Source organism: Bos grunniens, chromosome 6, assembly GCF_055505025.1.
Source record: "Bos grunniens cultivar Pamir isolate PY7600 chromosome 6, Bosgru_T2T1.0, whole genome shotgun sequence".
Classification (NCBI taxonomy): Eukaryota; Metazoa; Chordata; class Mammalia; order Artiodactyla; family Bovidae; genus Bos; species Bos grunniens.
The window spans coordinates 84,341,569-84,355,414 of record NC_141170.1 but is presented as its reverse complement, the minus strand read 5'-3'; the positions used below and the strand labels follow the sequence as shown (position 1 = coordinate 84,355,414).

General features: G+C 38.3%; 1 protein-coding gene across 39 annotated transcripts in view; it reads right to left on the bottom strand.

Annotated features, from left to right (window-relative positions):
* Positions 1–13,846, bottom strand: part of CCSER1 (coiled-coil serine rich protein 1) — a 1,487,998-nt gene that overhangs the window by 1,094,041 nt on the left and 380,111 nt on the right. Inside the window, exon 6 of one of the 39 annotated variants that reach the window (XM_086406545.1) lies at positions 1–13,846. This exon is cut by the window's left edge and continues 42,011 nt beyond it; it is cut by the window's right edge and continues 16,094 nt beyond it. The exons of the other annotated variants lie outside the window; for them this stretch is intronic. The gene's annotated coding sequence lies outside the window, so the exon portion shown is untranslated. 39 annotated transcript variants of the gene reach the window in all.

The following is a 13,846-nucleotide window of genomic DNA, read 5'->3' as shown; positions in this document are numbered from 1 at the left end:
AATGCATTCTATTTATATGTCCTATATAAAATTTTAGCCTCTATAAGTTTACAATGAAAATATAACATTAAAATATACAAATTATTTTTACATAGCAAAAATACAATATCTAGGAATGCTGCCAACTATTAAAAGTTTAAGATTAAGATGTTGTTTCCCCATCAGAATGGCCATCATTAAAAAGTATACAAATAGCAAATGCTAGAGAGGGATGGAGAAAAAGGAAACCTCTTACAGTGTTGGTGGGAATGTAAATTGGTAGCAGCCACTATGGAGAACAGTATGGAGATTACACAACAAAATGAAAATGGAGGTGCCATATGATACTACAATCCCACTCTTGGGCATATACCCAGAGAAAACCATTATTTGAAAACATACATGCAGCCCAATGTTCACTGTATCACTATTAACAATAGCCAAGACACAGAACAACCTAAATATCCATCAATAAATGAATTGATAAAGATGTGGTACACATATCCAATAGAATACTACTCTGCCATAAAAAGAAGAAATAATGCCATTTTCAGCAACATGGATGGACTTAGAGATTATCCTACTAAATGCATTAAGTCAGAAAGAGACAAATACCATATGATACCACTTACATGTGGAATCTAAAATACGACACAAATGAACAGAGAGAGAACAGTCTGTGGTTTAAAGAGGGAGGAGAATGGAGGGAGCAATGGAGTGGGAGATGGTGATTAGCAAATGCCAACTGTGATATACAGAATGGATAAACAACAAGTTCCTACTATATACCATAGGGAACTACATTACATATCCTATGATATATCATAATGGAAAAGAATATGAAAAAGAATGTGTATATATATATATATATATATATGTATAACTAAATCACTTTGCTGTATAGTAGAAATTAAGATATCACTGTAAATTAACTGTAATTCAACAAAATAAATTTTAAGAAGACAGTTTCTAACCTAACAACTCAAATCAAGACAAAGCCATGTGTTCATCAATATTTTCTACTCAGAACTTATTGCAGTCACTGTGTTATTACAAATTGAAAGGTACTTCCTCCTCCCAAGTATATATGGATGGCTCAGTGGAAGTACTTACTGATTATTATGGACACTTATTTGAGCTCATGACAGTTATCTTGTGGTTAATGGACTGATTATGAAACTGCAGTCATAACTAAAGGTGTTTAAAGCTCTATTGTTAATATCATAATAGAAAATAATAGGCTTCATATTTTTATGTGATGAGATTTAAATGTCAAGGCTTGTTTCCAACTGTACATTTCAAACACCTATTGTCTAGTTTCTATTAACAAATTACATGCTCAGTTATTAGAAATGAGTTGTTGAAATAAAAAATCTTCATAAATATAGCTTGGGAAATAAATTAATTTTCTACCCATTAGAGAAATCTGTATGCAGGTCAGGAGCAACAGTTAGAACTGGACATGGAACAACAGACTGGTTCCAAATAGGAAAAGGAGTACGTCAAGGCTGTATATTATCACCCTGCTTGTTTAACTTATATGCAGAGTACATCATGAGAAACGCTGGACTGGAAGAAACACAAGCTGGAATCAAGATTGCAGGGAGAAATATCAATAACCTCAGATGTGCAGATGACACCACCCTTATGGCAGAAAGTGAAGAGGAACTAAAAAGCCTCTTGATGAAAGTGAAAGTGGAGAGTGAAAAAGTTGGCTTAAAGCTCAACATTTAGAAAACGAAGATCATGGCATCTGGTCCCATCACTTCATGGGAAATAGATGGGGAAACACTGGAAACAGTGTCAGACTTTACTTTTTTGGGCTGCAAAATCACTGCAGATGGTGACTGCAGCCATGAAATTAAAAGACGCTTACTCCTTGGAAGGAAAGTTATGTCCAACCTAAATAGCATATTGAAAAGCATACTTTGCCAACAAAGGTCCGTCTAGTCAAGGCTAGGGTTTTTCCTGTGGTCATGTATGGATGTGAGAGTTGGACTGTGAAGAAGGCTGAGCGCCGAAGAATTGATGCTTTTGAACTGTGGTGTTGGAGAAGACTTGAGAGTCCCTTGGACTGCAAGGAGAGCCAACCAGTCCATTCTGAAGGAGATTAGCCCTGGGATTTCTTTGGAGGGAATGATGCTGAAGCTGAAACTCCAGTACTTTGGCCATCTCATGCAAAGAGTTGACTCATTGGAAAAGACTCTGATGCTGGGAGGGATTGGGGGCAGGAGGAGAAGGGGATGACAGAGGATGAGATGGCTGGATGGCATCACTGACTCGATGGACGTGAGTCTGGGTGAACTCCGGGAGTTGCTGATGGACAGGGAGGCCTGGTGTGCTGCCGATTCATGGGGTCGCGAAGAGTCGGACACGACTGAGTGCTGAACTGAACTGAACCCATTAGATAGCAAAACCAAGGTTGTAGCAATTCTCTGGAAAAATCTGTCTTAAAATGTGTTTTAGTTGCATGACTTAATCCCAATTTCAAAGATGGAAAACCATATCATGAGGGAAAATAAGACAGTCACTTAATTTAGTTTATATATCATAAGATGATATATCAATTAAGACGTGCTTAAAACTCCTTCTCTCATTCATATTTTTCCTTAGGTTTACCCCTGTTGTAAGGAAAATGTTGACTTCACTTTAACAAGCATTTATCATTTATGATAGACTCTTTGGTGCCATGGAAAATGCATTAGTTTGGGAGTGAGGCAAAAACTAAAGCTATCTTATACTCAAGTCAATTAATCTGATTCTCAGATTCTCATTCATAATATACCTGTTTCATAAAATTATTATATAACTTCCATAAAAGTGTTAGCTTACTGCTAAAATATGGATTAATTTGCTGGCTCCCTCTCTAACATCTAATATGCCTCCTCTAAACATCCAAGTTTTACAGGACTTAGTTCTCTTTCCAGTGCTTGGTCACTCAACACATTCATTTCCTAAATCATAGCTTTAAGTTTATATGTAGAGGGCTCCCAGATCTATACTTCTTGGCCATATTGCTTTAAACTTGTATAGTCAACTTGTGACAGTTCTGTTCAAATATCTCATGTCTAAAACTGAAATTTTGGTTACTATCCTTAAAACATTCTATCGATAAAATAATTTTTCCTACTGCAGTTCACGGTACCAGCAGCTACCCAGTTACACCAGTCCAATACACAATAGAGGAGAGTCACTGTGACATTTTAGTTCAAACGATCCATCCGTACTATTACCAAGTCCTGTTAATTATACTTTCAAAAAAGTTTGCAACCACGCTAATTAGAGCCACCAAATATGGATTTGTTTCATTCATCCCCATTCTGCTCTTGCCCCTCAAACCTCCCATCTCTGCCTCCCTACATTCTCCCATCTGCAATCCTCTAAAAGGCCACTTTAGCAGCTGAAAGAGTTTTTTTTTTCAAATGCAAATCTGATCGCAACTGTGATACTGTGATTTATAATAAGAAATATACATCTAGTCTTCCTCTCTTTTACTGTCATGGAGCTCCTAAAACCCTTGGAACTTTCTAAGTGGTGAGAGCAAGAAAGGTGTTTTTGTTATGCTAATGAAGTGACTTTGGAAAGACCCTAGGCAACCTAATGTTGGGAGCTGGTTCCCAGTGGAAGCAATCCTGTTGGAACTGTCTGTCCCTTCACCCATCTGGGCAGGGAAGGACTGAGACTGAGTCCACTCAACAATTGCATGTGATTTAATAAGGATGCCTATGTAATAAAGCCTTCACAAAACCCCAAAGGATTGTTTGGAGAATTTCCTGGGTTGGTGAGCCTGTGGAGATTTGAGGAGAGTGGTACATTCAGAGTGTATGGAAGCTCCATGCTTTTCCCCCATAACATTAATCAGACCAGCATCTGATTGATCTTCAGTTATATTCATTTATAATAAATAAGTAGTTTAGTAAGTACAATGTTTCTCTGAGTTCTGTGAGCCACTGTAACAAATTATTTGAAGGGGTCATTGGAACCTCTGATCTATACCATGTTGGTCAGAAGCACAGGTAACAACCTCGACTTGGGACAAGCATCTGAAATGCTGGAGGTGAGAGTCTTGCATAACCCAGCCCATAACCTGTGGGATCTGATGTTCTCTCTGGGTACACAATGTCAGAACTGAGTTGAATCCCAGGATACTCAGGCAGTGTCAAAGACTTGCCAGTTGGTATGTAAAAATCTGTGCCACACCCCAACATCAGAAAATGGTCCCAGAAGCTTTAACAGTAATCTGCTTCCCATTTCAAAGCAAAAACTTCTCAATTCAAAGGCCATTTTGTCTAAAGTAAAATGCAAATTCTATAACATGATCTAAAAGCATGGTATGATCATTTAGCTTCCAAAAAGTAATGAATTTTCAAACACTCTCTCCACCTTTTCCACTATACTGTCCACCTTGGAGGCTGAAATGGATGGACTAACCAATGGGATCCTATGCCTTTTCCTTTGATAATGTGCAGGAAACAAAGAGTAGCCCTGTTAGGAGATTGGAGGATAGGAGGTGAAGTATCAGGAATTTATTTCCTAGCTCCCTCTATCGACTATTGAATAAGACATATGATTGATTCCATTTAAAATAAAACAAAAATAAAAGCCATGCCTTTAACAAATTGATCTTTAATCATTGAAAATATAAAGTTTTCACTAGGAAGTATCATCTTAGTCCATCAGTCTTGTAGCAGATTAAAGAGTGAAAGTTGCTCACTCCTGTCAGACTTTTTGTGACCCCACGGACCATAGCCCACCAGGCTCCTCTGTCCATGTAACTGTCCAGGTCAGAATATGGAAGTGGGTAGCTTTTCCCTTATCCAGGGGATCTTCTCAACACAGGGATGGAACCCAGATCTCCTGAAATGCAGGCAGATTCTTTACCGTCTGAGCCACCAGGGAAGTCCAAGAGTACTGGAGCGGGTAGCCTATCGCTTCTTCAGGGGATCTTCCTGACCCAGGAATCAACCCGGGGTTTCCTGCATTTGAGGTGGATTCTTTACCAGCTGAGCTACCAGGGAAGCCCCTGTAGCAGATTAGTCCCATCAAATTTATAACTAGAAAGGGGGCTTCCCAGGTGGTGCCAGTAGTAAAGAACATGTCTGCCTTGACAGACATGTCAGAAGACAGGAGAGATGCAGGTCAGGTCCCTGGGTTGGGAAGATCCCTTGGAGGAGGTCACAGCAACATACTCCAGTACTCATGCCTGGAGAATTCCACATACAGAGGATCCTGGCAGGCTACAGTCCATGTGGTCACAAAGAGTGGAACATGACTAAAGTGATTTACCATGCACATATCTAGGAAGAATCGATTACTTAAGAAGTCCCAAGTTGCTATCTAACTCATAAAATTCTTTTATGCTCTGCTCTGAAATTCCAATCTGTTATCAGCAAATTAACTTCTTTTGTACATTTTCTTCTCTGTTAGCTCTAACTGAAATCTGGTTCTCTAAATCAAAACTTCTCTCACAACTTTCTCAAATGATGACTGCTTTCTCTCCCATCCCCCTATTTTCTCTGGGCATGCAGGCATCATAGGTATCCTTCTACACATTTCTATATTTTTGGTTCATTCTCCATTATATCTCTTATATCCATTCCCAGTTTTAAATCTTATGCCATCAAATACACAACACCTGCCCCACATCTTTGCAATCATCTACCATGCCTCTCACACCTCATTTGTTGAAGACTGTGTTTCCTAATTTATTCAAATTCTCTACTATACTTCTTTGGTTCTTGAATACGTATTTTTTTCAAACTTAAAAAAAAATAACCCATTGGTCTTAGGAAACAAAACATCAATTTAACTTCAAATATGAAGAATAAGTCTATTCACATATCTTATACTAGCATCACTATTTGTACTACTTTTACCAGTCATAGTAACCACTCTAATATCTACATGTAAACACAAATTAAATTATCATTGCATATGGCTTCATCACCAGTCTAAATCTCACAAACAATATTTATCTACTTGAGTTAAGAAATAATTACTTCAAACTGACAAAATAATTACCCAAACCCTGAAACTATCACTTGGTTTTAAATCAGATTGTTTCTCAATAATATTTATATCCATAGCACTTCATTGCATGATCAATTATAGAATTTTCAATATGATATATTCACTCAAACCCTAACATTAACCAATTTTTCAAATATGTATATTCCTATCCCTGTACTAATCTTTGTCACAACAACCTTTTTCAATTTTTCTTTGAATAAAAAGACAGGAATTGGAGAACAAGATGGCAGAGGCATAGGTGGAAGTGGAGTACATCTCGCTCCACGGATACATCAGGAATACACCTTCAGACACAGAAGTGCATGCAGAACACCAGCTGAGAGCAGACAGGAGTACTTGATCAGTGGGAAAAAATATATAAAACCATGCAAAACTCAGTAGGACAAAGGAACTAGGGGGAAAAACAGGAGTGTTAGTAGGACTGGGCCTGCCCTCAGCAGGTGGGGGAACTGAAGCAGGGGTCCAATTCCCACATTAGGGCAACTGTCTGAGTCAGAGGAGAAATATTTAAGGCTGAGAGTGAAACAGCTGATCTGTGGCAGCCTAAATGGAATGAGAATCAGACAGTCCTTGCCACAGCCATACATATGCTGGGCAGGAACACAGGTCTCCTGGAAGGGGCAGCAACTGGGAGCTAGAGTTTAGGGATTCTGGAGCAACCCCAGGGTGAGGGCTGCTACTGACTGTGGAGAGACTGACTGAGGGGATGTGAGGGAGGAGATTGAGGTGTCAAATGCCTGTGGAGGAAAGCCGGGCAGCCATGGAAGCAAGGCAATAATGCTGAGTCACGTGTAGAGGGTGGAGCCATCACCATAGCCTCTCTCCCCACAAGCCAGCATCGCCAGCATTGGCAGCTCAACAATAGAGAGGCTGACCCATCAAACACCTGACGCACTGAACCACAGAGTAGGACCCCACCCAGGGTGCTCCCTTCAGTGACTCTTGGTCCAAATTACAAAGTAGGACCCCAGCCAGGGTACCCCCCTTTAACTGCCTGATGCACCAATCTACAGAGTAGGACCCCCATCAGGAGGACCCCTCTATGTGCCTGACATGTGGAACAACAGAGAAGGACCCCAGGCAAGGGATCCCTCTAAGTGCCTGAATGGGCAGAGCTAAGGAGAAAGACTGGCCACGGAGGCCTTCTGATCACCAGCTACAAGAAGCTCGAAAAAAGACTCTGATAGGGCCATAACTCCTGCCGTGGTGGCAGTATGTCTCCCTGCACACTTGGTGCCGCCAGGGTCCCCACAAAGCAGCAGCTGCACCATCTTCACGCTCAACTCTCACTGGGCCGAGCTGCCACAGGGGAAAAAAAAAATATCTTGTGTTTATGTGCGCAAGGTCACTTCAGTAGTGTCCGACTCTTTGCGACCCTGTAGACTCTGGCCTGCCAGGCTTCTCTCTCAGAGAGGGGGTTCTCCAGGCAAGAATACTGGAGCGTCTCAGCCAGTACTGGTTGCAATACCCTTCTAGAGCACTATATTTCCTACTACCCTAGCTGTCAACCCCCGAGTACCTGGTGCTGCCAGAACCCCTGCGACCCAAGCAGCTGCACCACCTCCACACCTGGCCCTCATGGGAGCAAACCCAAGCCCTTCAGGGCAGCTTCAGGAGCTAAAGCTCAGTGGATGACCCACATGCAGAGGTGGAAATAAAACCACAATTGAAACCCAGGGGCAGTGTGGCTAAGGAAGAAGACGCAAAACCTTTCAATCAGCTGTACAAGCTGCAGATTAAATCCACACGATCAACCAGGCAGATTCTATATCTATGGAATATATAAAAGGCCATTGAGAGCTCCCACAAAAGAAAACACACTAGCTCCAATAGCTGTGGACACTGGAAGCAAGACACACAGGAGTAGGACCAGATTAAAATCTGAGCTATCTCCACAGCAGGTCCAGAGATCAGCACAGTGTTGGAGGGCATCCTACAGAGGTAAGGTGGACCGTAATTCCCAGCGCTGGAAAGGACTCTGACAACAGTGACTCAAGAAAAACATGTATTATTCTTATTTTTTGACTTGTTCTGTAGTCTTTTGGATTTTTTTTTCTTTTTTCCTTTTTTACCCCTCTGTTGTAGTTGTCGATTTTATTCGCACTAAGAAATCCAATTAAGCTTTTGAGCTTTTTTTTTTTCTTTCTCCTCAGTCACATTTTTTATTATTGTCATAAACCTCTGCCTCTGTGTTAGGCTTTTGTAGTTCTGTGGAGTTTTCCCCCCCTTTTTTTTTCTTTTCTCTTTTTTAATTTTAATTTTTGATTTTTTTTAACTTATTATATTTTTTCTACTTTATTCCTTTCTTTGCCTTTCCAACTGTTCTTCCCTCCTTGCAGTTAATCTTTAATGTATATAAATATTCTTCATCTACCTCTATTTAACTTTGCATATCTATTCTTTCTTTCTTTCCTTTCCTCTCAACATATTTGCTAGTTTTGTTTTCATTGCTTTATTCCCCACTTGGCACCTTGCTTTAGTTCTATTTTCCAGTTTGTACCTAAATTAATTTTGTTCTTAACTGGTAAATATAATTTTTGATTTCCTTTGTTTGCCAGATCAATTTACTGTACTTTATTTTTGTTGGACTGTTTTCACTTTGCTCATGGGTATATATGCGTATGTGTATATTCTATTATTTTCATTATTATTTGCCTGATTTTGTAACTACCATTGGTCTGGGGTTCATCTTTGGTTTCTTGTTTTTGGGTATTTGTTTTATTGTCCCTTAATGCCATAACAAACCACTTGTGGAATCATCATTCCTGACCAGAGATTAAACCCTGAGTCTTTGGAGTGGGAGCACTGACTCTAAGACCCTAGACTATCAGAGACTAACCCTAGGGAGTAGCAAATAGTGAGAACTCACACAAAGGAAACCACTGAATACAAGACCCTGCATCACCCAACCACCAGTAGCACCCCATGCAGGACACCTCATCTAAACGACAAACAAAGCAAAAACACAAATCTAATCACCAGCAGACAGGTGTACCACTGCACTCAGCCTTTCCCATCACAGGAAAAACAAACAAACAAAAACTCAGCACAAATCTCAACCTATATGAAGTTCACACAAACCAGTGGACCAATCTTATAAGGGAAGAAACCAAAAGAAGAAAGAATTCAACCTTCTTCAAGGAAAGAATTCAACTTTCCTTGAAGCCTGGGAAAAGGAGACCTCGAACACAATAACTTAAAAAAAAATGAAAAGGCAGAAAAATACTGCACAAATGAAAGAACAAACTAGAAACACAGAAGTCCAAATAAATGAAGAGGAAATAGGAAAATTACCTAAAAAATAATTTAAAATAATGATGGTAAAGATGATCAAAAACCTTGAAAACGAAATGGAGAAAACGCAAGAATCAATTAACAAAGACCTAGAAGAATTAAAGGAGAAGGCAATGGCACCCCACTCCAGTACTCTTGCCTGGAAAATCCCACGGGTGGAGGAGCCTGGTGGGCTGCAGTCCATGGGGTCGCTAAGAGTCAGACACAACTGAGCGACTTCACTTTCACTTTTCACTTTCATGTATTGGAGAAGGCAATGGCAACCCACTCCAGTGTTCTTGCCTGGAGAACCCCAGGGACGGGGGAGCCTGGTGGGCTGCCGTCTATGGGGTCGCACAGAGTCAGACACCACTGAAGTGACTTAGCAGCAGCAGAAGGATTAAAGAATAAGCATACAGAGAGAAACAACACAATTACTGAAATTAAAAATATTAAAGAAGGAATCAATAGCAGAATATCTGAAGCAGAAGAACAAATCAGTGAGATGGAAGATAAAATGGTGGAAATAACTTCTGAAGAGCAGAATAAAGTAAAAGGAATGAAAAGAGCTGAAGACAGAGAAATCTGGGACCATATCAAATGCATCAACTTTGAATTATAAATGCAACCCTTTGAATTATAAGGGTCCCAGAAGAAGAAGAGAAAAAGAAAGGATATGAGAAAATTTTTGAAGGGATTATACTTGAAAATTTCCCCAACATGGAAAAGGAAACAATCAAGTCCAAGAGGTACAATGAGTTCCACAGAGGATAAATGCAAGGAGAAACACGCCAAGACACACATGAATCAAACTAACAAAGACTAAACACAAAGAAAGAATACTAAAAGTAGCAAGGGAGAAGCAACCAGTAACATACAAGTGAAACCCCATACTCTTAACAGCTATCTTTCAGCAGAAACTCTGCAGGCCAGAAGAGAAAAGCAGGATATATATAAAGTACTGCAAGGGAAGAATATAAACCAAGATTACTGTACCCAGCAAGGATCTCATTCAAAATTGATGGAGAAATAAGAAACTTTTCAGACAAGCAAAAGGAAAGAGAACTCAGTACCACCAAACCAGCTTTATAAGAAATGTTAAATGGACTTATATCATCAAGAAATACAACAGAAGAAAAAATACCTACAAAATCAACCCGGAACAATTAGAAAATGGCAACAGGAACATATATATATTGATAACTACTTTAAATGTAAATGGATTAAATGCTCCAACCGAAAGACACAGATGGCTGAATGGATACAAAAACAAGACCTATATACATGCTGTCTACAAAAAACCTACTTCAGACCTCAAGACTCTAATGGACTGAAAGTGAGAGAATGAAAAAATATATTCCATGAAAATGGGAAGCAAAAGAAAGCTAGAGTTGCAATCCCCATATCAGACAAAGTAGACCTAAAAATAAAGAAGATTACAAGAGGTAAGGAACTACACTACATAATGATCCAGGGATCAATCCAAGAGGAAGACATAACAATTGTAAATATCTATGCACCCAACATAGGAGCACCTCAATACATAAGACAAACACTAACAGATATAAAAGAAGAAATTGATAGTAACACAATAATAGTAGAAGATTTTAACACCCTATTCACACCAATGGACAGATCATCACAACAGAAAATTAATAAGGAAACACAGGTCTTAAATGATACATTAAATGAGATGGATCTCATTGATATCTTCAGGACATTCCATCCAAATGCAGAAGAATACACCTTCTTCTCAAGTGCACATGGAACAGTATCCAGGATAGACCACATCTTGGGTTACACATCAAACTTCAGTAAATTTAAGAAAATGGAAATTGTATCAAGCATCTTCTCTGACCACCACACTATGAGACTTGATATCAATTACAAGAAAAATCTGTAAGAAACACAAACACATGGAGATTAAACAACACATTTCTAAATAACCAAGAGGCTACTGAATAAATCAAAAGGGAAATCAAACAATTTCTAGAAACAAATAACAATGAAAAAACAACAACTCAAAACTTATGGGATGCAGCAAAAGCAGTCCTAAGAGGGAAGTTTATAGCAATACAATCCTACCTCAAGAAACAAGACAGCCTAATGTTATACCTAAAACAACTGGAAAAAGAAGAACAAAAAACCCCCAAAATTTGTAGGAGGAAAGAAATCATAAAGATCCAAACAGAAATAAATGAAAAAAATGAAAGAAACAATAGTAAAGATTAATAAAATGAAAAGCTGGTTTTTTGAAAATATAAACAAAATTGACAAACCCTTAGCCAGACTCATCAAGAAAAAAAGAGAAGAATCAAATCAACAAAATTAGAAATGAAAAAGGAGAGGTTACAACAGACAATGCAGAAATACAAAGGATTATTAGAGACTATTATGAACAACTATATGGCAGTAAAATAGATAACCTGGAAGAAATGGACCAATTCTTAGAAAAGTTCAATCTTTCAAGACTGACCCAGGAAGAAATAGAAATTATGATCAACCCAATTACAAGCACTGAAATTGAAGCTGTGATCAAAAATCTTCCAAAAAACAAAAGCCCAGGACCAGATGGCTTCATAGGAGAATTCTATCAAGCATTTAGAGAGGAGCTAATGCCGATCCTTCTAAAGTTCTTTTAAAAAATTGCAGAGAAAGGAACACTTCCAAACTCATTTTACAAGGCCACCATCACCCTGATACCAAAACCAGACAAAGACAACACACAAAAAAGAAAACAACAGGCCAATATCCCTGATGAACATAGATGAAAAAAATCCTCAATAAAATTTTAACAAACATAATTCATCAATACATCAAAAAGCTCAAACACCATGATCAAGTTGGGTTTATTCTAGGGATGCAAGGATTCTTCAATATACATAAATCAATAAATGTGATACACCATCTTAACAAACTGAAAGAAAGCCATATGATCATCTCAATAGATGCAAAAAAAGTCTTTAACAAAATTCAGCACACACTTATGATTAAAACTCTTGAAAAAATGGGCATAGAAGGAACCTACCTCAACATAGTAAAGGCCATATATGATAAGCCTATAGCAAACATTATTCTCGATGGTGAAAAACTGAAAGCATTCCTCCTAAGATCAGGAACATGTTCACTTTCGCGACTATTATTCAATATAGTTCTGGAAGTCCTAGCTACAGCAATCAGAGAAGAAAAAAATAAAAGGAATCCAGATTGGAAAAGAAGAAGTAAAACTCTCACTGTTTGCAGATGACATGATACTGTACATAGAAAACCCGAAAGATAGTATCAGAAAATTACTAGAGCTAATCAGTGAATTTAGCAAAGTTGCAGGATACAAAATCAATACACAGAAATCACTTGCATTTCTATATACTAACAATGAAAAATCAGAAAGAGCAATTAAGGAATCAATCTCATTCACCATTGCAACAAAAATAATTAAATATCTAGGAATAAACTTACCTAAAGAGATGAAAGAACTGTACAGAGAAAATTATTGGACACTAGTGAAAGAAATCATAAATGACATAAAAAGAATGAGAGATATTCCATGTTCCTGGGTAGGAAGAATCAATATTGTGAAAATTAATATACTACCAAATAGAATCTACAGATTCAATGCAATCCCTATCAAATTACCAATGGCATTTTTCACAGAACTAGAACAAAAATTTCACAATTCATATGGAAACACAAAAGACCTGGAATAACCAAAGTAGTCTTAAGAAAGAAGAATGGAGCTGGAGGAATCAAGCCTCCTGACTGCAGGTCATACTACAAAGCTACAGTCATCAAGACAGTACGGTACTGGCACAAAAACAGAAATATAGACCAATGGGACAAGATAGCCCAGAAATAAACACATGCACCTATGGATACCTTATTTTTGACAAAGGAGGCAAGAATATACAATGGGGCAAAGACAATCTCTGCAGTAAATAGTGCTGGGAAAACTGGACAGCTACATGTAGAAGAATGAAATTAGAACACTTCCTAACACCATACACAAAGATAAACTCAAAATGGACTAAAGACATAAATGTAAGATGAGGAAGTATAAAACTCTTAGAGGAAAACATAGGCAGAACACTCGATGACATAAATCAAAGCAAGATCCTCTATGACCCAGCTCCTAGAGTAACAGAAATAAAAACAAAAGTAAACAAGTGGGACCTGATTAAACTTAAAAGCTTTTGCACAGCACAGGAAACTACAAGCAAGGTCAAAAGAAAACACTCAGAATAGGAGAAAATAATAGCAAATGAAACGACTGACAAAGGATTAACTTCCAAAATATACAAGCAGCTCATACAACTCAATGCTAGAAAAACAAACAACCCAATCAAAAAGTGGGAAAAAGGCCTAAACAGACATTTCTCCAAAACAAAACAAAACAAAAAAAACATACAGATGGCTAACACATAAAAAGATGCTCAACATTGCTCATTATTAGAGAAATGCAAATCAAAACTCAATGAGATATCACCTAACACCAGTCAGAATGGGCCTCATCAAAAAGTCTACAAACAATAAATGCTGGAAAGGGTATGAAGAAAAGGGAACACTC